The sequence below is a fragment of the Schistocerca americana genome, unplaced genomic scaffold (assembly GCF_021461395.2).
Source record: "Schistocerca americana isolate TAMUIC-IGC-003095 unplaced genomic scaffold, iqSchAmer2.1 HiC_scaffold_267, whole genome shotgun sequence".
Classification (NCBI taxonomy): Eukaryota; Metazoa; Arthropoda; class Insecta; order Orthoptera; family Acrididae; genus Schistocerca; species Schistocerca americana.
Window position 1 is genome coordinate 170,137 of NW_025725980.1, and position 21,038 is coordinate 191,174.

Genomic DNA, 21,038 nt, shown 5'->3' on the forward strand with positions numbered 1-21,038 from the left:
AGTCGCTTCCGCCACCGGCAGTCGTGGCCGAGTGGTTAAGGCGTCTGACTTGAAATCAGATTCCCTCTGGGAGCGTAGGTTCGAGTCCTGCCGACTGCGAAAATTTTCTCGCTCTCAAAAGGCGGACGTTCAGCTGCATCCTAGCAGTTGCGTCACTACTAAACACGTGGGTCACCAGCAATGTGCAGTGCTATTTGATCCAGGGCGCAGCGTTACAGTCGCGCCCAGAAGCCGCAGCTCATCTCCGCGTCTCACAGCCGTCCACCTGGTGTTAGTACAAGTGTCGCCTCACTGGGCAGTGCAGATGTGTCCATTTTAGCTTGCAGACGATGACGTGTAGCAATTTATGAGCTAACGCAAGTCGTATGTTTTACCGTGTGTATCTGCTAGATACTGCCTCTCATACGGTGGAGAGACTCACTCCTTCTTGTGTCTCGTTCTCCGCACACGAGTTGCCCCTGGCATCGATATAGCACGGGTTTTCTAGCGTCAGCGAAGTCAATATTACACGAATCGAGTCGACATGTTTGCTTGTTACGATGACGGAAGAAGAAGAAATGTGTGTGGAACTTCACTGCATCGGCTGCTCGCCTTTCAGCGCCCCTGTGTCTTATCAGACGAAGGTGACTGTGAAATTGGCAACGAGGCAGAGGTTAACGAACACATGCAAATGGCAACGTTCAACGTCAGCCGAAATAGCTCAGTTGGGAGAGCGTTAGACTGAAGATCTAAAGGTCCCTGGTTCGATCCCGGGTTTCGGCAGGTATTCGTTTTGATGCGACGCCAATGGAATTACTCTGCGTTTGTGATAATGCAACTACCGCTGACAACAAAAATGACTCTCTCCTGTAGCTGTTCTGGTTGTCTAGTGCATGCCATAAGAGGAACTCACTAGACAACTAACTCCCCTAGAAGCAAAAGAATTAAAAATATCCTACCGACTGCATTCCTTTTTCTGTGTCAGGTGGTGAAGAACGTCTTCAACGGAACCGTGAAATGAGCGAAAGCGTGGGAAACATTGCATTCGAAATGCTTGTGAATTTTCCAATTGCCCAGTGAGTGTCGACAAAACACGTAAATTCTCTGCTCCGACGTATGAGGCGTAACAACTAGTGCAATTTGTTGTTACATCGTGTGCCAGCAGTCTTCGAGAGTGTGTTACGAGCTTAGCGTGATAAGTTTGTAGACAGCATGTAGGCGACGTTTTATTAGTAACGGCCCCATACAGCGATTGCACAACAGTAAAGGACATGAGTCAATGTATGGTTGTGCATTGTGGGAGGTTTTGCAGCCTCGTCTGAGCCCGAATAGCTCAGTTGGTAGAGCATTAGGCTTTTAACCTAAGGGTCCAGGGTTCAAGTCCCCGTCGAGGCGGAAATTTTAACACTTTGGTAGCGATTCGTCTGGTAGCGGTGGAAACGCTACGGAAAATAATGCAGTTACGCCGTTTACTGACACCACAGTGCTTTAAACGGTAGCAGTTGCATGTGTCGGGAGAACACCGCACTAACGGCAGTCGTGGCCGAGTGGTTAAGGCGTCTGACTCGAAATCAGATTCCCTCTGGGAGCGTAGGTTCGAATCCTACCGGCTGCGTGCGATTTTGCGTACAGAGGAGCAAACATTTTCGCACACATGTGACATGCGTGGGCGAATGCGGGTGCAAACCAGTGACGCCATTCTCAACAAGACGAAAATTTCCGTTTTAAGAATACTGAGTTTTCGCGACGACCGCTGCTTACTGTGGCTATCGGTTCACCTCACACTGACACTGACGCTGGGACTGCAGAAAGCCGTCGCTGAGATCGTGAGTTCACAGATGTGCTCGAAAGTGATGGACAGAGCGAACATTTCATTTTCTTTTTAAGAATCGCAATTTCCATCACTCGAGTGCGGCCAAAGCAGTGGTGCAGCGTTTCTTTTCTTAAGATCTCGCAGCTGCTTGGAGGTATGTCGATCGTTTTAAGACGACAGAAAACTAGCGTCAGCGGTGCGTCAGTGGGAAGTCGGTGAAGTCGCCATTGGAGCCATAAGCCAGTAATTACGACATACGAATCACTCGCGCACCGCGCAGCTGTACGATAATGCTCGTGCGTGGGCCCGCATAGCTGAGTCGGTAGAGCGCTAGGTTTTCAACCAAAGGGTCCTGGGTTCAAGTCCCTGTCTGGGCGAAAATTAATACACTTTCGTAACGGCTAATGGAAACCCTACAGAAAAGAGTGAGGCCACGCCGTTTTCTGCCATCAGATTGCTTCTAAAGATGGCGGTTTCAGTTGTCGGGAGTCGCTTCCGCCACCGGCAGTCGTGGCCGAGTGGTTAAGGCGTCTGACTTGAAATCAGATTCCCTCTGGGAGCGTAGGTTCGAGTCCTGCCGACTGCGAAAATTTTCTCGCTCTCAAAAGGCGGACGTTCAGCTGCATCCTAGCAGTTGCGTCACTACTAAACACGTGGGTCACCAGCAATGTGCAGTGCTATTTGATCCAGGGCGCAGCGTTACAGTCGCGCCCAGAAGCCGCAGCTCATCTCCGCGTCTCACAGCCGTCCACCTGGTGTTAGTACAAGTGTCGCCTCACTGGGCAGTGCAGATGTGTCCATTTTAGCTTGCAGACGATGACGTGTAGCAATTTATGAGCTAACGCAAGTCGTATGTTTTACCGTGTGTATCTGCTAGATACTGCCTCTCATACGGTGGAGAGACTCACTCCTTCTTGTGTCTCGTTCTCCGCACACGAGTTGCCCCTGGCATCGATATAGCACGGGTTTTCTAGCGTCAGCGAAGTCAATATTACACGAATCGAGTCGACATGTTTGCTTGTTACGATGACGGAAGAAGAAGAAATGTGTGTGGAACTTCACTGCATCGGCTGCTCGCCTTTCAGCGCCCCTGTGTCTTATCAGACGAAGGTGACTGTGAAATTGGCAACGAGGCAGAGGTTAACGAACACATGCAAATGGCAACGTTCAACGTCAGCCGAAATAGCTCAGTTGGGAGAGCGTTAGACTGAAGATCTAAAGGTCCCTGGTTCGATCCCGGGTTTCGGCAGGTATTCGTTTTGATGCGACGCCAATGGAATTACTCTGCGTTTGTGATAATGCAACTACCGCTGACAACAAAAATGACTCTCTCCTGTAGCTGTTCTGGTTGTCTAGTGCATGCCATAAGAGGAACTCACTAGACAACTAACTCCCCTAGAAGCAAAAGAATTAAAAATATCCTACCGACTGCATTCCTTTTTCTGTGTCAGGTGGTGAAGAACGTCTTCAACGGAACCGTGAAATGAGCGAAAGCGTGGGAAACATTGCATTCGAAATGCTTGTGAATTTTCCAATTGCCCAGTGAGTGTCGACAAAACACGTAAATTCTCTGCTCCGACGTATGAGGCGTAACAACTAGTGCAATTTGTTGTTACATCGTGTGCCAGCAGTCTTCGAGAGTGTGTTACGAGCTTAGCGTGATAAGTTTGTAGACAGCATGTAGGCGACGTTTTATTAGTAACGGCCCCATACAGCGATTGCACAACAGTAAAGGACATGAGTCAATGTATAGTTGTGCATTGTGGGAGGTTTTGCAGCCTCGTCTGAGCCCGAATAGCTCAGTTGGTAGAGCATTAGGCTTTTAACCTAAGGGTCCAGGGTTCAAGTCCCCGTCGAGGCGGAAATTTTAACACTTTGGTAGCGATTCGTCTGGTAGCGGTGGAAACGCTACGGAAAATAATGCAGTTACGCCGTTTACTGACACCACAGTGCTTTAAACGGTAGCAGTTACATGTGTCGGGAGAACACCGCGCTAACGGCAGTCGTGGCCGAGTGGTTAAGGCGTCTGACTCGAAATCAGATTCCCTCTGGGAGCGTAGGTTCGAATCCTACCGGCTGCGTGCGATTTTGCGTACAGAGGAGCAAACATTTTCGCACACATGTGACATGCGTGGGCGAATGCGGGTGCAAACCAGTGACGCCATTCTCAACAAGACGAAAATTTCCGTTTTAAGAATACTGAGTTTTCGCGACGACCGCTGCTTACTGTGGCTATCGGTTCACCTCACACTGACACTGACGCTGGGACTGCAGAAAGCCGTCGCTGAGATCGTGAGTTCACAGATGTGCTCGAAAGTGATGGACAGAGCGAACATTTCATTTTCTTTTTAAGAATCGCAATTTCCATCACTCGAGTGCGGCCAAAGCAGTGGTGCAGCGTTTCTTTTCTTAAGATCTCGCAGCTGCTTGGAGGTATGTCGATCGTTTTAAGACGACAGAAAACTAGCGTCAGCGGTGCGTCAGTGGGAAGTCGGTGAAGTCGCCATTGGAGCCATAAGCCAGTAATTACGACATACGAATCACTCGCGCACCGCGCAGCTGTACGATAATGCTCGTGCGTGGGCCCGCATAGCTGAGTCGGTAGAGCGCTAGGTTTTCAACCAAAGGGTCCTGGGTTCAAGTCCCTGTCTGGGCGAAAATTAATACACTTTCGTAACGGCTAATGGAAACCCTACAGAAAAGAGTGAGGCCACGCCGTTTTCTGCCATCAGATTGCTTCTAAAGATGGCGGTTTCAGTTGTCGGGAGTCGCTTCCGCCACCGGCAGTCGTGGCCGAGTGGTTAAGGCGTCTGACTTGAAATCAGATTCCCTCTGGGAGCGTAGGTTCGAGTCCTGCCGACTGCGAAAATTTTCTCGCTCTCAAAAGGCGGACGTTCAGCTGCATCCTAGCAGTTGCGTCACTACTAAACACGTGGGTCACCAGCAATGTGCAGTGCTATTTGATCCAGGGCGCAGCGTTACAGTCGCGCCCAGAAGCCGCAGCTCATCTCCGCGTCTCACAGCCGTCCACCTGGTGTTAGTACAAGTGTCGCCTCACTGGGCAGTGCAGATGTGTCCATTTTAGCTTGCAGACGATGACGTGTAGCAATTTATGAGCTAACGCAAGTCGTATGTTTTACCGTGTGTATCTGCTAGATACTGCCTCTCATACGGTGGAGAGACTCACTCCTTCTTGTGTCTCGTTCTCCGCACACGAGTTGCCCCTGGCATCGATATAGCACGGGTTTTCTAGCGTCAGCGAAGTCAATGTTACACGAATCGAGTCGACATGTTTGCTTGTTACGATGACGGAAGAAGAAGAAATGTGTGTGGAACTTCACTGCATCGGCTGCTCGCCTTTCAGCGCCCCTGTGTCTTATCAGACGAAGGTGACTGTGAAATTGGCAACGAGGCAGAGGTTAACGAACACATGCAAATGGCAACGTTCAACGTCAGCCGAAATAGCTCAGTTGGGAGAGCGTTAGACTGAAGATCTAAAGGTCCCTGGTTCGATCCCGGGTTTCGGCAGGTATTCGTTTTGATGCGACGCCAATGGAATTACTCTGCGTTTGTGATAATGCAACTACCGCTGACAACAAAAATGACTCTCTCCTGTAGCTGTTCTGGTTGTCTAGTGCATGCCATAAGAGGAACTCACTAGACAACTAACTCCCCTAGAAGCAAAAGAATTAAAAATATCCTACCGACTGCATTCCTTTTTCTGTGTCAGGTGGTGAAGAACGTCTTCAACGGAACCGTGAAATGAGCGAAAGCGTGGGAAACATTGCATTCGAAATGCTTGTGAATTTTCCAATTGCCCAGTGAGTGTCGACAAAACACGTAAATTCTCTGCTCCGACGTATGAGGCGTAACAACTAGTGCAATTTGTTGTTACATCGTGTGCCAGCAGTCTTCGAGAGTGTGTTACGAGCTTAGCGTGATAAGTTTGTAGACAGCATGTAGGCGACGTTTTATTAGTAACGGCCCCATACAGCGATTGCACAACAGTAAAGGACATGAGTCAATGTATAGTTGTGCATTGTGGGAGGTTTTGCAGCCTCGTCTGAGCCCGAATAGCTCAGTTGGTAGAGCATTAGGCTTTTAACCTAAGGGTCCAGGGTTCAAGTCCCCGTCGAGGCGGAAATTTTAACACTTTGGTAGCGATTCGTCTGGTAGCGGTGGAAACGCTACGGAAAATAATGCAGTTACGCCGTTTACTGACACCACAGTGCTTTAAACGGTAGCAGTTGCATGTGTCGGGAGAACACCGCGCTAACGGCAGTCGTGGCCGAGTGGTTAAGGCGTCTGACTCGAAATCAGATTCCCTCTGGGAGCGTAGGTTCGAATCCTACCGGCTGCGTGCGATTTTGCGTACAGAGGAGCAAACATTTTCGCACACATGTGACATGCGTGGGCGAATGCGGGTGCAAACCAGTGACGCCATTCTCAACAAGACGAAAATTTCCGTTTTAAGAATACTGAGTTTTCGCGACGACCGCTGCTTACTGTGGCTATCGGTTCACCTCACACTGACACTGACGCTGGGACTGCAGAAAGCCGTCGCTGAGATCGTGAGTTCACAGATGTGCTCGAAAGTGATGGACAGAGCGAACATTTCATTTTCTTTTTAAGAATCGCAATTTCCATCACTCGAGTGCGGCCAAAGCAGTGGTGCAGCGTTTCTTTTCTTAAGATCTCGCAGCTGCTTGGAGGTATGTCGATCGTTTTAAGACGACAGAAAACTAGCGTCAGCGGTGCGTCAGTGGGAAGTCGGTGAAGTCGCCATTGGAGCCATAAGCCAGTAATTACGACATACGAATCACTCGCGCACCGCGCAGCTGTACGATAATGCTCGTGCGTGGGCCCGCATAGCTGTGTCGGTAGAGCGCTAGGTTTTCAACCAAAGGGTCCTGGGTTCAAGTCCCTGTCTGGGCGAAAATTAATACACTTTCGTAACGGCTAATGGAAACCCTACAGAAAAGAGTGAGGCCACGCCGTTTTCTGCCATCAGATTGCTTCTAAAGATGGCGGTTTCAGTTGTCGGGAGTCGCTTCCGCCACCGGCAGTCGTGGCCGAGTGGTTAAGGCGTCTGACTTGAAATCAGATTCCCTCTGGGAGCGTAGGTTCGAGTCCTGCCGACTGCGAAAATTTTCTCGCTCTCAAAAGGCGGACGTTCAGCTGCATCCTAGCAGTTGCGTCACTACTAAACACGTGGGTCACCAGCAATGTGCAGTGCTATTTGATCCAGGGCGCAGCGTTACAGTCGCGCCCAGAAGCCGCAGCTCATCTCCGCGTCTCACAGCCGTCCACCTGGTGTTAGTACAAGTGTCGCCTCACTGGGCAGTGCAGATGTGTCCATTTTAGCTTGCAGACGATGACGTGTAGCAATTTATGAGCTAACGCAAGTCGTATGTTTTACCGTGTGTATCTGCTAGATACTGCCTCTCATACGGTGGAGAGACTCACTCCTTCTTGTGTCTCGTTCTCCGCACACGAGTTGCCCCTGGCATCGATATAGCACGGGTTTTCTAGCGTCAGCGAAGTCAATATTACACGAATCGAGTCGACATGTTTGCTTGTTACGATGACGGAAGAAGAAGAAATGTGTGTGGAACTTCACTGCATCGGCTGCTCGCCTTTCAGCGCCCCTGTGTCTTATCAGACGAAGGTGACTGTGAAATTGGCAACGAGGCAGAGGTTAACGAACACATGCAAATGGCAACGTTCAACGTCAGCCGAAATAGCTCAGTTGGGAGAGCGTTAGACTGAAGATCTAAAGGTCCCTGGTTCGATCCCGGGTTTCGGCAGGTATTCGTTTTGATGCGACGCCAATGGAATTACTCTGCGTTTGTGATAATGCAACTACCGCTGACAACAAAAATGACTCTCTCCTGTAGCTGTTCTGGTTGTCTAGTGCATGCCATAAGAGGAACTCACTAGACAACTAACTCCCCTAGAAGCAAAAGAATTAAAAATATCCTACCGACTGCATTCCTTTTTCTGTGTCAGGTGGTGAAGAACGTCTTCAACGGAACCGTGAAATGAGCGAAAGCGTGGGAAACATTGCATTCGAAATGCTTGTGAATTTTCCAATTGCCCAGTGAGTGTCGACAAAACACGTAAATTCTCTGCTCCGACGTATGAGGCGTAACAACTAGTGCAATTTGTTGTTACATCGTGTGCCAGCAGTCTTCGAGAGTGTGTTACGAGCTTAGCGTGATAAGTTTGTAGACAGCATGTAGGCGACGTTTTATTAGTAACGGCCCCATACAGCGATTGCACAACAGTAAAGGACATGAGTCAATGTATGGTTGTGCATTGTGGGAGGTTTTGCAGCCTCGTCTGAGCCCGAATAGCTCAGTTGGTAGAGCATTAGGCTTTTAACCTAAGGGTCCAGGGTTCAAGTCCCCGTCGAGGCGGAAATTTTAACACTTTGGTAGCGATTCGTCTGGTAGCGGTGGAAACGCTACGGAAAATAATGCAGTTACGCCGTTTACTGACACCACAGTGCTTTAAACGGTAGCAGTTGCATGTGTCGGGAGAACACCGCACTAACGGCAGTCGTGGCCGAGTGGTTAAGGCGTCTGACTCGAAATCAGATTCCCTCTGGGAGCGTAGGTTCGAATCCTACCGGCTGCGTGCGATTTTGCGTACAGAGGAGCAAACATTTTCGCACACATGTGACATGCGTGGGCGAATGCGGGTGCAAACCAGTGACGCCATTCTCAACAAGACGAAAATTTCCGTTTTAAGAATACTGAGTTTTCGCGACGACCGCTGCTTACTGTGGCTATCGGTTCACCTCACACTGACACTGACGCTGGGACTGCAGAAAGCCGTCGCTGAGATCGTGAGTTCACAGATGTGCTCGAAAGTGATGGACAGAGCGAACATTTCATTTTCTTTTTAAGAATCGCAATTTCCATCACTCGAGTGCGGCCAAAGCAGTGGTGCAGCGTTTCTTTTCTTAAGATCTCGCAGCTGCTTGGAGGTATGTCGATCGTTTTAAGACGACAGAAAACTAGCGTCAGCGGTGCGTCAGTGGGAAGTCGGTGAAGTCGCCATTGGAGCCATAAGCCAGTAATTACGACATACGAATCACTCGCGCACCGCGCAGCTGTACGATAATGCTCGTGCGTGGGCCCGCATAGCTGAGTCGGTAGAGCGCTAGGTTTTCAACCAAAGGGTCCTGGGTTCAAGTCCCTGTCTGGGCGAAAATTAATACACTTTCGTAACGGCTAATGGAAACCCTACAGAAAAGAGTGAGGCCACGCCGTTTTCTGCCATCAGATTGCTTCTAAAGATGGCGGTTTCAGTTGTCGGGAGTCGCTTCCGCCACCGGCAGTCGTGGCCGAGTGGTTAAGGCGTCTGACTTGAAATCAGATTCCCTCTGGGAGCGTAGGTTCGAGTCCTGCCGACTGCGAAAATTTTCTCGCTCTCAAAAGGCGGACGTTCAGCTGCATCCTAGCAGTTGCGTCACTACTAAACACGTGGGTCACCAGCAATGTGCAGTGCTATTTGATCCAGGGCGCAGCGTTACAGTCGCGCCCAGAAGCCGCAGCTCATCTCCGCGTCTCACAGCCGTCCACCTGGTGTTAGTACAAGTGTCGCCTCACTGGGCAGTGCAGATGTGTCCATTTTAGCTTGCAGACGATGACGTGTAGCAATTTATGAGCTAACGCAAGTCGTATGTTTTACCGTGTGTATCTGCTAGATACTGCCTCTCATACGGTGGAGAGACTCACTCCTTCTTGTGTCTCGTTCTCCGCACACGAGTTGCCCCTGGCATCGATATAGCACGGGTTTTCTAGCGTCAGCGAAGTCAATATTACACGAATCGAGTCGACATGTTTGCTTGTTACGATGACGGAAGAAGAAGAAATGTGTGTGGAACTTCACTGCATCGGCTGCTCGCCTTTCAGCGCCCCTGTGTCTTATCAGACGAAGGTGACTGTGAAATTGGCAACGAGGCAGAGGTTAACGAACACATGCAAATGGCAACGTTCAACGTCAGCCGAAATAGCTCAGTTGGGAGAGCGTTAGACTGAAGATCTAAAGGTCCCTGGTTCGATCCCGGGTTTCGGCAGGTATTCGTTTTGATGCGACGCCAATGGAATTACTCTGCGTTTGTGATAATGCAACTACCGCTGACAACAAAAATGACTCTCTCCTGTAGCTGTTCTGGTTGTCTAGTGCATGCCATAAGAGGAACTCACTAGACAACTAACTCCCCTAGAAGCAAAAGAATTAAAAATATCCTACCGACTGCATTCCTTTTTCTGTGTCAGGTGGTGAAGAACGTCTTCAACGGAACCGTGAAATGAGCGAAAGCGTGGGAAACATTGCATTCGAAATGCTTGTGAATTTTCCAATTGCCCAGTGAGTGTCGACAAAACACGTAAATTCTCTGCTCCGACGTATGAGGCGTAACAACTAGTGCAATTTGTTGTTACATCGTGTGCCAGCAGTCTTCGAGAGTGTGTTACGAGCTTAGCGTGATAAGTTTGTAGACAGCATGTAGGCGACGTTTTATTAGTAACGGCCCCATACAGCGATTGCACAACAGTAAAGGACATGAGTCAATGTATAGTTGTGCATTGTGGGAGGTTTTGCAGCCTCGTCTGAGCCCGAATAGCTCAGTTGGTAGAGCATTAGGCTTTTAACCTAAGGGTCCAGGGTTCAAGTCCCCGTCGAGGCGGAAATTTTAACACTTTGGTAGCGATTCGTCTGGTAGCGGTGGAAACGCTACGGAAAATAATGCAGTTACGCCGTTTACTGACACCACAGTGCTTTAAACGGTAGCAGTTACATGTGTCGGGAGAACACCGCGCTAACGGCAGTCGTGGCCGAGTGGTTAAGGCGTCTGACTCGAAATCAGATTCCCTCTGGGAGCGTAGGTTCGAATCCTACCGGCTGCGTGCGATTTTGCGTACAGAGGAGCAAACATTTTCGCACACATGTGACATGCGTGGGCGAATGCGGGTGCAAACCAGTGACGCCATTCTCAACAAGACGAAAATTTCCGTTTTAAGAATACTGAGTTTTCGCGACGACCGCTGCTTACTGTGGCTATCGGTTCACCTCACACTGACACTGACGCTGGGACTGCAGAAAGCCGTCGCTGAGATCGTGAGTTCACAGATGTGCTCGAAAGTGATGGACAGAGCGAACATTTCATTTTCTTTTTAAGAATCGCAATTTCCATCACTCGAGTGCGGCCAAAGCAGTGGTGCAGCGTTTCTTTTCTTAAGATCTCGCAGCTGCTTGGAGGTATGTCGATCGTTTTAAGACGACAGAAAACTAGCGTCAGCGGTGCGTCAGTGGGAAGTCGGTGAAGTCGCCATTGGAGCCATAAGCCAGTAATTACGACACACGAATCACTCGCGCACCGCGCAGCTGTACGATAATGCTCGTGCGTGGGCCCGCATAGCTGAGTTGGTAGAGCGCTAGGTTTTCAACCAAAGGGTCCTGGGTTCAAGTCCCTGTCTGGGCGAAAATTAATACACTTTCGTAACGGCTAATGGAAACCCTACAGAAAAGAGTGAGGCCACGCCGTTTTCTGCCATCAGATTGCTTCTAAAGATGGCGGTTTCAGTTGTCGGGAGTCGCTTCCGCCACCGGCAGTCGTGGCCGAGTGGTTAAGGCGTCTGACTTGAAATCAGATTCCCTCTGGGAGCGTAGGTTCGAGTCCTGCCGACTGCGAAAATTTTCTCGCTCTCAAAAGGCGGACGTTCAGCTGCATCCTAGCAGTTGCGTCACTACTAAACACGTGGGTCACCAGCAATGTGCAGTGCTATTTGATCCAGGGCGCAGCGTTACAGTCGCGCCCAGAAGCCGCAGCTCATCTCCGCGTCTCACAGCCGTCCACCTGGTGTTAGTACAAGTGTCGCCTCACTGGGCAGTGCAGATGTGTCCATTTTAGCTTGCAGACGATGACGTGTAGCAATTTATGAGCTAACGCAAGTCGTATGTTTTACCGTGTGTATCTGCTAGATACTGCCTCTCATACGGTGGAGAGACTCACTCCTTCTTGTGTCTCGTTCTCCGCACACGAGTTGCCCCTGGCATCGATATAGCACGGGTTTTCTAGCGTCAGCGAAGTCAATATTACACGAATCGAGTCGACATGTTTGCTTGTTACGATGACGGAAGAAGAAGAAATGTGTGTGGAACTTCACTGCATCGGCTGCTCGCCTTTCAGCGCCCCTGTGTCTTATCAGACGAAGGTGACTGTGAAATTGGCAACGAGGCAGAGGTTAACGAACACATGCAAATGGCAACGTTCAACGTCAGCCGAAATAGCTCAGTTGGGAGAGCGTTAGACTGAAGATCTAAAGGTCCCTGGTTCGATCCCGGGTTTCGGCAGGTATTCGTTTTGATGCGACGCCAATGGAATTACTCTGCGTTTGTGATAATGCAACTACCGCTGACAACAAAAATGACTCTCTCCTGTAGCTGTTCTGGTTGTCTAGTGCATGCCATAAGAGGAACTCACTAGACAACTAACTCCCCTAGAAGCAAAAGAATTAAAAATATCCTACCGACTGCATTCCTTTTTCTGTGTCAGGTGGTGAAGAACGTCTTCAACGGAACCGTGAAATGAGCGAAAGCGTGGGAAACATTGCATTCGAAATGCTTGTGAATTTTCCAATTGCCCAGTGAGTGTCGACAAAACACGTAAATTCTCTGCTCCGACGTATGAGGCGTAACAACTAGTGCAATTTGTTGTTACATCGTGTGCCAGCAGTCTTCGAGAGTGTGTTACGAGCTTAGCGTGATAAGTTTGTAGACAGCATGTAGGCGACGTTTTATTAGTAACGGCCCCATACAGCGATTGCACAACAGTAAAGGACATGAGTCAATGTATAGTTGTGCATTGTGGGAGGTTTTGCAGCCTCGTCTGAGCCCGAATAGCTCAGTTGGTAGAGCATTAGGCTTTTAACCTAAGGGTCCAGGGTTCAAGTCCCCGTCGAGGCGGAAATTTTAACACTTTGGTAGCGATTCGTCTGGTAGCGGTGGAAACGCTACGGAAAATAATGCAGTTACGCCGTTTACTGACACCACAGTGCTTTAAACGGTAGCAGTTGCATGTGTCGGGAGAACACCGCGCTAACGGCAGTCGTGGCCGAGTGGTTAAGGCGTCTGACTCGAAATCAGATTCCCTCTGGGAGCGTAGGTTCGAATCCTACCGGCTGCGTGCGATTTTGCGTACAGAGGAGCAAACATTTTCGCACACATGTGACATGCGTGGGCGAATGCGGGTGCAAACCAGTGACGCCATTCTCAACAAGACGAAAATTTCCGTTTTAAGAATACTGAGTTTTCGCGACGACCGCTGCTTACTGTGGCTATCGGTTCACCTCACACTGACACTGACGCTGGGACTGCAGAAAGCCGTCGCTGAGATCGTGAGTTCACAGATGTGCTCGAAAGTGATGGACAGAGCGAACATTTCATTTTCTTTTTAAGAATCGCAATTTCCATCACTCGAGTGCGGCCAAAGCAGTGGTGCAGCGTTTCTTTTCTTAAGATCTCGCAGCTGCTTGGAGGTATGTCGATCGTTTTAAGACGACAGAAAACTAGCGTCAGCGGTGCGTCAGTGGGAAGTCGGTGAAGTCGCCATTGGAGCCATAAGCCAGTAATTACGACATACGAATCACTCGCGCACCGCGCAGCTGTACGATAATGCTCGTGCGTGGGCCCGCATAGCTGTGTCGGTAGAGCGCTAGGTTTTCAACCAAAGGGTCCTGGGTTCAAGTCCCTGTCTGGGCGAAAATTAATACACTTTCGTAACGGCTAATGGAAACCCTACAGAAAAGAGTGAGGCCACGCCGTTTTCTGCCATCAGATTGCTTCTAAAGATGGCGGTTTCAGTTGTCGGGAGTCGCTTCCGCCACCGGCAGTCGTGGCCGAGTGGTTAAGGCGTCTGACTTGAAATCAGATTCCCTCTGGGAGCGTAGGTTCGAGTCCTGCCGACTGCGAAAATTTTCTCGCTCTCAAAAGGCGGACGTTCAGCTGCATCCTAGCAGTTGCGTCACTACTAAACACGTGGGTCACCAGCAATGTGCAGTGCTATTTGATCCAGGGCGCAGCGTTACAGTCGCGCCCAGAAGCCGCAGCTCATCTCCGCGTCTCACAGCCGTCCACCTGGTGTTAGTACAAGTGTCGCCTCACTGGGCAGTGCAGATGTGTCCATTTTAGCTTGCAGACGATGACGTGTAGCAATTTATGAGCTAACGCAAGTCGTATGTTTTACCGTGTGTATCTGCTAGATACTGCCTCTCATACGGTGGAGAGACTCACTCCTTCTTGTGTCTCGTTCTCCGCACACGAGTTGCCCCTGGCATCGATATAGCACGGGTTTTCTAGCGTCAGCGAAGTCAATATTACACGAATCGAGTCGACATGTTTGCTTGTTACGATGACGGAAGAAGAAGAAATGTGTGTGGAACTTCACTGCATCGGCTGCTCGCCTTTCAGCGCCCCTGTGTCTTATCAGACGAAGGTGACTGTGAAATTGGCAACGAGGCAGAGGTTAACGAACACATGCAAATGGCAACGTTCAACGTCAGCCGAAATAGCTCAGTTGGGAGAGCGTTAGACTGAAGATCTAAAGGTCCCTGGTTCGATCCCGGGTTTCGGCAGGTATTCGTTTTGATGCGACGCCAATGGAATTACTCTGCGTTTGTGATAATGCAACTACCGCTGACAACAAAAATGACTCTCTCCTGTAGCTGTTCTGGTTGTCTAGTGCATGCCATAAGAGGAACTCACTAGACAACTAACTCCCCTAGAAGCAAAAGAATTAAAAATATCCTACCGACTGCATTCCTTTTTCTGTGTCAGGTGGTGAAGAACGTCTTCAACGGAACCGTGAAATGAGCGAAAGCGTGGGAAACATTGCATTCGAAATGCTTGTGAATTTTCCAATTGCCCAGTGAGTGTCGACAAAACACGTAAATTCTCTGCTCCGACGTATGAGGCGTAACAACTAGTGCAATTTGTTGTTACATCGTGTGCCAGCAGTCTTCGAGAGTGTGTTACGAGCTTAGCGTGATAAGTTTGTAGACAGCATGTAGGCGACGTTTTATTAGTAACGGCCCCATACAGCGATTGCACAACAGTAAAGGACATGAGTCAATGTATGGTTGTGCATTGTGGGAGGTTTTGCAGCCTCGTCTGAGCCCGAATAGCTCAGTTGGTAGAGCATTAGGCTTTTAACCTAAGGGTCCAGGGTTCAAGTCCCCGTCGAGGCGGAAATTTTAACACTTTGGTAGCGATTCGTCTGGTAGCGGTGGAAACGCTACGGAAAATAATGCAGTTACGCCGTTTACTGACACCACAGTGCTTTAAACGGTAGCAGTTGCATGTGTCGGGAGAACACCGCACTAACGGCAGTCGTGGCCGAGTGGTTAAGGCGTCTGACTCGAAATCAGATTCCCTCTGGGAGCGTAGGTTCGAATCCTACCGGCTGCGTGCGATTTTGCGTACAGAGGAGCAAACATTTTCGCACACATGTGACATGCGTGGGCGAATGCGGGTGCAAACCAGTGACGCCATTCTCAACAAGACGAAAATTTCCGTTTTAAGAATACTGAGTTTTCGCGACGACCGCTGCTTACTGTGGCTATCGGTTCACCTCACACTGACACTGACGCTGGGACTGCAGAAAGCCGTCGCTGAGATCGTGAGTTCACAGATGTGCTCGAAAGTGATGGACAGAGCGAACATTTCATTTTCTTTTTAAGAATCGCAATTTCCATCACTCGAGTGCGGCCAAAGCAGTGGTGCAGCGTTTCTTTTCTTAAGATCTCGCAGCTGCTTGGAGGTATGTCGATCGTTTTAAGACGACAGAAAACTAGCGTCAGCGGTGCGTCAGTGGGAAGTCGGTGAAGTCGCCATTGGAGCCATAAGCCAGTAATTACGACATACGAATCACTCGCGCACCGCGCAGCTGTACGATAATGCTCGTGCGTGGGCCCGCATAGCTGAGTCGGTAGAGCGCTAGGTTTTCAACCAAAGGGTCCTGGGTTCAAGTCCCTGTCTGGGCGAAAATTAATACACTTTCGTAACGGCTAATGGAAACCCTACAGAAAAGAGTGAGGCCACGCCGTTTTCTGCCATCAGATTGCTTCTAAAGATGGCGGTTTCAGTTGTCGGGAGTCGCTTCCGCCACCGGCAGTCGTGGCCGAGTGGTTAAGGCGTCTGACTTGAAATCAGATTCCCTCTGGGAGCGTAGGTTCGAGTCCTGCCGACTGCGAAAATTTTCTCGCTCTCAAAAGGCGGACGTTCAGCTGCATCCTAGCAGTTGCGTCACTACTAAACACGTGGGTCACCAGCAATGTGCAGTGCTATTTGATCCAGGGCGCAGCGTTACAGTCGCGCCCAGAAGCCGCAGCTCATCTCCGCGTCTCACAGCCGTCCACCTGGTGTTAGTACAAGTGTCGCCTCACTGGGCAGTGCAGATGTGTCCATTTTAGCTTGCAGACGATGACGTGTAGCAATTTATGAGCTAACGCAAGTCGTATGTTTTACCGTGTGTATCTGCTAGATACTGCCTCTCATACGGTGGAGAGACTCACTCCTTCTTGTGTCTCGTTCTCCGCACACGAGTTGCCCCTGGCATCGATATAGCACGGGTTTTCTAGCGTCAGCGAAGTCAATATTACACGAATCGAGTCGACATGTTTGCTTGTTACGATGACGGAAGAAGAAGAAATGTGTGTGGAACTTCACTGCATCGGCTGCTCGCCTTTCAGCGCCCCTGTGTCTTATCAGACGAAGGTGACTGTGAAATTGGCAACGAGGCAGAGGTTAACGAACACATGCAAATGGCAACGTTCAACGTCAGCCGAAATAGCTCAGTTGGGAGAGCGTTAGACTGAAGATCTAAAGGTCCCTGGTTCGATCCCGGGTTTCGGCAGGTATTCGTTTTGATGCGACGCCAATGGAATTACTCTGCGTTTGTGATAATGCAACTACCGCTGACAACAAAAATGACTCTCTCCTGTAGCTGTTCTGGTTGTCTAGTGCATGCCATAAGAGGAACTCACTAGACAACTAACTCCCCTAGAAGCAAAAGAATTAAAAATATCCTACCGACTGCATTCCTTTTTCTGTGTCAGGTGGTGAAGAACGTCTTCAACGGAACCGTGAAATGAGCGAAAGCGTGGGAAACATTGCATTCGAAATGCTTGTGAATTTTCCAATTGCCCAGTGAGTGTCGACAAAACACGTAAATTCTCTGCTCCGACGTATGAGGCGTAACAACTAGTGCAATTTGTTGTTACATCGTGTGCCAGCAGTCTTCGAGAGTGTGTTACGAGCTTAGCGTGATAAGTTTGTAGACAGCATGTAGGCGACGTTTTATTAGTAACGGCCCCATACAGCGATTGCACAACAGTAAAGGACATGAGTCAATGTATAGTTGTGCATTGTGGGAGGTTTTGCAGCCTCGTCTGAGCCCGAATAGCTCAGTTGGTAGAGCATTAGGCTTTTAACCTAAGGGTCCAGGGTTCAAGTCCCCGTCGAGGCGGAAATTTTAACACTTTGGTAGCGATTCGTCTGGTAGCGGTGGAAACGCTACGGAAAATAATGCAGTTACGCCGTTTACTGACACCACAGTGCTTTAAACGGTAGCAGTTACATGTGTCGGGAGAACACCGCGCTAACGGCAGTCGTGGCCGAGTGGTTAAGGCGTCTGACTCGAAATCAGATTCCCTCTGGGAGCGTAGGTTCGAATCCTACCGGCTGCGTGCGATTTTGCGTACAGAGGAGCAAACATTTTCGCACACATGTGACATGCGTGGGCGAATGCGGGTGCAAACCAGTGACGCCATTCTCAACAAGACGAAAATTTCCGTTTTAAGAATACTGAGTTTTCGCGACGACCGCTGCTTACTGTGGCTATCGGTTCACCTCACACTGACACTGACGCTGGGACTGCAGAAAGCCGTCGCTGAGATCGTGAGTTCACAGATGTGCTCGAAAGTGATGGACAGAGCGAACATTTCATTTTCTTTTTAAGAATCGCAATTTCCATCACTCGAGTGCGGCCAAAGCAGTGGTGCAGCGTTTCTTTTCTTAAGATCTCGCAGCTGCTTGGAGGTATGTCGATCGTTTTAAGACGACAGAAAACTAGCGTCAGCGGTGCGTCAGTGGGAAGTCGGTGAAGTCGCCATTGGAGCCATAAGCCAGTAATTACGACATACGAATCACTCGCGCACCGCGCAGCTGTACGATAATGCTCGTGCGTGGGCCCGCATAGCTGAGTCGGTAGAGCGCTAGGTTTTCAACCAAAGGGTCCTGGGTTCAAGTCCCTGTCTGGGCGAAAATTAATACACTTTCGTAACGGCTAATGGAAACCCTACAGAAAAGAGTGAGGCCACGCCGTTTTCTGCCATCAGATTGCTTCTAAAGATGGCGGTTTCAGTTGTCGGGAGTCGCTTCCGCCACCGGCAGTCGTGGCCGAGTGGTTAAGGCGTCTGACTTGAAATCAGATTCCCTCTGGGAGCGTAGGTTCGAGTCCTGCCGACTGCGAAAATTTTCTCGCTCTCAAAAGGCGGACGTTCAGCTGCATCCTAGCAGTTGCGTCACTACTAAACACGTGGGTCACCAGCAATGTGCAGTGCTATTTGATCCAGGGCGCAGCGTTACAGTCGCGCCCAGAAGCCGCAGCTCATCTCCGCGTCTCACAGCCGTCCACCTGGTGTTAGTACAAGTGTCGCCTCACTGGGCAGTGCAGATGTGTCCATTTTAGCTTGCAGACGATGACGTGTAGCAATTTATGAGCTAACGCAAGTCGTATGTTTTACCGTGTGTATCTGCTAGATACTGCCTCTCATACGGTGGAGAGACTCACTCCTTCTTGTGTCTCGTTCTCCGCACACGAGTTGCCCCTGGCATCGATATAGCACGGGTTTTCTAGCGTCAGCGAAGTCAATATTACACGAATCGAGTCGACATGTTTGCTTGTTACGATGACGGAAGAAGAAGAAATGTGTGTGGAACTTCACTGCATCGGCTGCTCGCCTTTCAGCGCCCCTGTGTCTTATCAGACGAAGGTGACTGTGAAATTGGCAACGAGGCAGAGGTTAACGAACACATGCAAATGGCAACGTTCAACGTCAGCCGAAATAGCTCAGTTGGGAGAGCGTTAGACTGAAGATCTAAAGGTCCCTGGTTCGATCCCGGGTTTCGGCAGGTATTCGTTTTGATGCGACGCCAATGGAATTACTCTGCGTTTGTGATAATGCAACTACCGCTGACAACAAAAATGACTCTCTCCTGTAGCTGTTCTGGTTGTCTAGTGCATGCCATAAGAGGAACTCACTAGACAACTAACTCCCCTAGAAGCAAAAGAATTAAAAATATCCTACCGACTGCATTCCTTTTTCTGTGTCAGGTGGTGAAGAACGTCTTCAACGGAACCGTGAAATGAGCGAAAGCGTGGGAAACATTGCATTCGAAATGCTTGTGAATTTTCCAATTGCCCAGTGAGTGTCGACAAAACACGTAAATTCTCTGCTCCGACGTATGAGGCGTAACAACTAGTGCAATTTGTTGTTACATCGTGTGCCAGCAGTCTTCGAGAGTGTGTTACGAGCTTAGCGTGATAAGTTTGTAGACAGCATGTAGGCGACGTTTTATTAGTAACGGCCCCATACAGCGATTGCACAACAGTAAAGGACATGAGTCAATGTATAGTTGTGCATTGTGGGAGGTTTTGCAGCCTCGTCTGAGCCCGAATAGCTCAGTTGGTAGAGCATTAGGCTTTTAACCTAAGGGTCCAGGGTTCAAGTCCCCGTCGAGGCGGAAATTTTAACACTTTGGTAGCGATTCGTCTGGTAGCGGTGGAAACGCTACGGAAAATAATGCAGTTACGCCGTTTACTGACACCACAGTGCTTTAAACGGTAGCAGTTGCATGTGTCGGGAGAACACCGCGCTAACGGCAGTCGTGGCCGAGTGGTTAAGGCGTCTGACTCGAAATCAGATTCCCTCTGGGAGCGTAGGTTCGAATCCTACCGGCTGCGTGCGATTTTGCGTACAGAGGAGCAAACATTTTCGCACACATGTGACATGCGTGGGCGAATGCGGGTGCAAACCAGTGACGCCATTCTCAACAAGACGAAAATTTCCGTTTTAAGAATACTGAGTTTTCGCGACGACCGCTGCTTACTGTGGCTATCGGTTCACCTCACACTGACACTGACGCTGGGACTGCAGAAAGCCGTCGCTGAGATCGTGAGTTCACAGATGTGCTCGAAAGTGATGGACAGAGCGAACATTTCATTTTCTTTTTAAGAATCGCAATTTCCATCACTCGAGTGCGGCCAAAGCAGTGGTGCAGCGTTTCTTTTCTTAAGATCTCGCAGCTGCTTGGAGGTATGTCGATCGTTTTAAGACGACAGAAAACTAGCGTCAGCGGTGCGTCAGTGGGAAGTCGGTGAAGTCGCCATTGGAGCCATAAGCCAGTAATTACGACATACGAATCACTCGCGCACCGCGCAGCTGTACGATAATGCTCGTGCGTGGGCCCGCATAGCTGAGTCGGTAGAGCGCTAGGTTTTCAACCAAAGGGTCCTGGGTTCAAGTCCCTGTCTGGGCGAAAATTAATACACTTTCGTAACGGCTAATGGAAACCCTACAGAAAAGAGTGAGGCCACGCCGTTTTCTGCCATCAGATTGCTTCTAAAGATGGCGGTTTCAGTTGTCGGGAGTCGCTTCCGCCACCGGCAGTCGTGGCCGAGTGGTTAAGGCGTCTGACTTGAAATCAGATTCCCTCTGGGAGCGTAGGTTCGAGTCCTGCCGACTGCGAAAATTTTCTCGCTCTCAAAAGGCGGACGTTCAGCTGCATCCTAGCAGTTGCGTCACTACTAAACACGTGGGTCACCAGCAATGTGCAGTGCTATTTGATCCAGGGCGCAGCGTTACAGTCGCGCCCAGAAGCCGCAGCTCATCTCCGCGTCTCACAGCCGTCCACCTGGTGTTAGTACAAGTGTCGCCTCACTGGGCAGTGCAGATGTGTCCATTTTAGCTTGCAGACGATGACGTGTAGCAATTTATGAGCTAACGCAAGTCGTATGTTTTACCGTGTGTATCTGCTAGATACTGCCTCTCATACGGTGGAGAGACTCACTCCTTCTTGTGTCTCGTTCTCCGCACACGAGTTGCCCCTGGCATCGATATAGCACGGGTTTTCTAGCGTCAGCGAAGTCAATATTACACGAATCGAGTCGACATGT

The 21,038-nt window shown here is 49.7% G+C and overlaps 37 non-coding genes across 37 annotated transcripts; all 37 read left to right on the forward strand.

Moving 5' to 3' along the window:
- The first annotated feature begins 17 nt into the window (after window positions 1-17).
- On the forward strand, window positions 18-99 carry Trnas-uga. Its single transcript has one exon. It is a non-coding gene; the product is annotated as a tRNA-Ser (tRNA).
- Window positions 100-689: 590 nt separating this feature from the next.
- Trnaf-gaa lies at window positions 690-762 on the forward strand. Its single transcript has one exon. It is a non-coding gene; the product is annotated as a tRNA-Phe (tRNA).
- Window positions 763-1,301: 539 nt separating this feature from the next.
- Window positions 1,302-1,374, forward strand: Trnak-uuu. Its single transcript has one exon. It is a non-coding gene; the product is annotated as a tRNA-Lys (tRNA).
- Window positions 1,375-1,512: 138 nt separating this feature from the next.
- On the forward strand, window positions 1,513-1,594 carry Trnas-cga. Its single transcript has one exon. It is a non-coding gene; the product is annotated as a tRNA-Ser (tRNA).
- A 702-nt stretch (window positions 1,595-2,296) lies between these two features.
- On the forward strand, window positions 2,297-2,378 carry Trnas-uga. Its single transcript has one exon. It is a non-coding gene; the product is annotated as a tRNA-Ser (tRNA).
- Window positions 2,379-2,968: 590 nt separating this feature from the next.
- On the forward strand, window positions 2,969-3,041 carry Trnaf-gaa. The gene has a single exon. It is a non-coding gene; the product is annotated as a tRNA-Phe (tRNA).
- A 539-nt stretch (window positions 3,042-3,580) lies between these two features.
- On the forward strand, window positions 3,581-3,653 carry Trnak-uuu. Its single transcript has one exon. It is a non-coding gene; the product is annotated as a tRNA-Lys (tRNA).
- Window positions 3,654-3,791: 138 nt separating this feature from the next.
- Trnas-cga lies at window positions 3,792-3,873 on the forward strand. The gene has a single exon. It is a non-coding gene; the product is annotated as a tRNA-Ser (tRNA).
- A 702-nt stretch (window positions 3,874-4,575) lies between these two features.
- On the forward strand, window positions 4,576-4,657 carry Trnas-uga. Its single transcript has one exon. It is a non-coding gene; the product is annotated as a tRNA-Ser (tRNA).
- A 590-nt stretch (window positions 4,658-5,247) lies between these two features.
- Trnaf-gaa lies at window positions 5,248-5,320 on the forward strand. Its single transcript has one exon. It is a non-coding gene; the product is annotated as a tRNA-Phe (tRNA).
- Window positions 5,321-5,859: 539 nt separating this feature from the next.
- Window positions 5,860-5,932, forward strand: Trnak-uuu. Its single transcript has one exon. It is a non-coding gene; the product is annotated as a tRNA-Lys (tRNA).
- Window positions 5,933-6,070: 138 nt separating this feature from the next.
- Window positions 6,071-6,152, forward strand: Trnas-cga. The gene has a single exon. It is a non-coding gene; the product is annotated as a tRNA-Ser (tRNA).
- A 702-nt stretch (window positions 6,153-6,854) lies between these two features.
- On the forward strand, window positions 6,855-6,936 carry Trnas-uga. Its single transcript has one exon. It is a non-coding gene; the product is annotated as a tRNA-Ser (tRNA).
- A 590-nt stretch (window positions 6,937-7,526) lies between these two features.
- Trnaf-gaa lies at window positions 7,527-7,599 on the forward strand. Its single transcript has one exon. It is a non-coding gene; the product is annotated as a tRNA-Phe (tRNA).
- A 539-nt stretch (window positions 7,600-8,138) lies between these two features.
- On the forward strand, window positions 8,139-8,211 carry Trnak-uuu. The gene has a single exon. It is a non-coding gene; the product is annotated as a tRNA-Lys (tRNA).
- A 138-nt stretch (window positions 8,212-8,349) lies between these two features.
- On the forward strand, window positions 8,350-8,431 carry Trnas-cga. The gene has a single exon. It is a non-coding gene; the product is annotated as a tRNA-Ser (tRNA).
- Window positions 8,432-9,133: 702 nt separating this feature from the next.
- Window positions 9,134-9,215, forward strand: Trnas-uga. The gene has a single exon. It is a non-coding gene; the product is annotated as a tRNA-Ser (tRNA).
- Window positions 9,216-9,805: 590 nt separating this feature from the next.
- Window positions 9,806-9,878, forward strand: Trnaf-gaa. The gene has a single exon. It is a non-coding gene; the product is annotated as a tRNA-Phe (tRNA).
- Window positions 9,879-10,417: 539 nt separating this feature from the next.
- Window positions 10,418-10,490, forward strand: Trnak-uuu. The gene has a single exon. It is a non-coding gene; the product is annotated as a tRNA-Lys (tRNA).
- A 138-nt stretch (window positions 10,491-10,628) lies between these two features.
- Window positions 10,629-10,710, forward strand: Trnas-cga. Its single transcript has one exon. It is a non-coding gene; the product is annotated as a tRNA-Ser (tRNA).
- Window positions 10,711-11,412: 702 nt separating this feature from the next.
- On the forward strand, window positions 11,413-11,494 carry Trnas-uga. Its single transcript has one exon. It is a non-coding gene; the product is annotated as a tRNA-Ser (tRNA).
- Window positions 11,495-12,084: 590 nt separating this feature from the next.
- Trnaf-gaa lies at window positions 12,085-12,157 on the forward strand. Its single transcript has one exon. It is a non-coding gene; the product is annotated as a tRNA-Phe (tRNA).
- A 539-nt stretch (window positions 12,158-12,696) lies between these two features.
- Trnak-uuu lies at window positions 12,697-12,769 on the forward strand. The gene has a single exon. It is a non-coding gene; the product is annotated as a tRNA-Lys (tRNA).
- A 138-nt stretch (window positions 12,770-12,907) lies between these two features.
- Trnas-cga lies at window positions 12,908-12,989 on the forward strand. The gene has a single exon. It is a non-coding gene; the product is annotated as a tRNA-Ser (tRNA).
- Window positions 12,990-13,691: 702 nt separating this feature from the next.
- Window positions 13,692-13,773, forward strand: Trnas-uga. The gene has a single exon. It is a non-coding gene; the product is annotated as a tRNA-Ser (tRNA).
- Window positions 13,774-14,363: 590 nt separating this feature from the next.
- On the forward strand, window positions 14,364-14,436 carry Trnaf-gaa. Its single transcript has one exon. It is a non-coding gene; the product is annotated as a tRNA-Phe (tRNA).
- A 539-nt stretch (window positions 14,437-14,975) lies between these two features.
- On the forward strand, window positions 14,976-15,048 carry Trnak-uuu. Its single transcript has one exon. It is a non-coding gene; the product is annotated as a tRNA-Lys (tRNA).
- A 138-nt stretch (window positions 15,049-15,186) lies between these two features.
- Trnas-cga lies at window positions 15,187-15,268 on the forward strand. Its single transcript has one exon. It is a non-coding gene; the product is annotated as a tRNA-Ser (tRNA).
- Window positions 15,269-15,970: 702 nt separating this feature from the next.
- On the forward strand, window positions 15,971-16,052 carry Trnas-uga. Its single transcript has one exon. It is a non-coding gene; the product is annotated as a tRNA-Ser (tRNA).
- A 590-nt stretch (window positions 16,053-16,642) lies between these two features.
- Window positions 16,643-16,715, forward strand: Trnaf-gaa. Its single transcript has one exon. It is a non-coding gene; the product is annotated as a tRNA-Phe (tRNA).
- A 539-nt stretch (window positions 16,716-17,254) lies between these two features.
- Window positions 17,255-17,327, forward strand: Trnak-uuu. The gene has a single exon. It is a non-coding gene; the product is annotated as a tRNA-Lys (tRNA).
- Window positions 17,328-17,465: 138 nt separating this feature from the next.
- On the forward strand, window positions 17,466-17,547 carry Trnas-cga. The gene has a single exon. It is a non-coding gene; the product is annotated as a tRNA-Ser (tRNA).
- A 702-nt stretch (window positions 17,548-18,249) lies between these two features.
- Trnas-uga lies at window positions 18,250-18,331 on the forward strand. Its single transcript has one exon. It is a non-coding gene; the product is annotated as a tRNA-Ser (tRNA).
- Window positions 18,332-18,921: 590 nt separating this feature from the next.
- Window positions 18,922-18,994, forward strand: Trnaf-gaa. Its single transcript has one exon. It is a non-coding gene; the product is annotated as a tRNA-Phe (tRNA).
- Window positions 18,995-19,533: 539 nt separating this feature from the next.
- Window positions 19,534-19,606, forward strand: Trnak-uuu. The gene has a single exon. It is a non-coding gene; the product is annotated as a tRNA-Lys (tRNA).
- A 138-nt stretch (window positions 19,607-19,744) lies between these two features.
- On the forward strand, window positions 19,745-19,826 carry Trnas-cga. Its single transcript has one exon. It is a non-coding gene; the product is annotated as a tRNA-Ser (tRNA).
- A 702-nt stretch (window positions 19,827-20,528) lies between these two features.
- Trnas-uga lies at window positions 20,529-20,610 on the forward strand. The gene has a single exon. It is a non-coding gene; the product is annotated as a tRNA-Ser (tRNA).
- The last annotated feature ends 428 nt before the right edge of the window (window positions 20,611-21,038 follow it).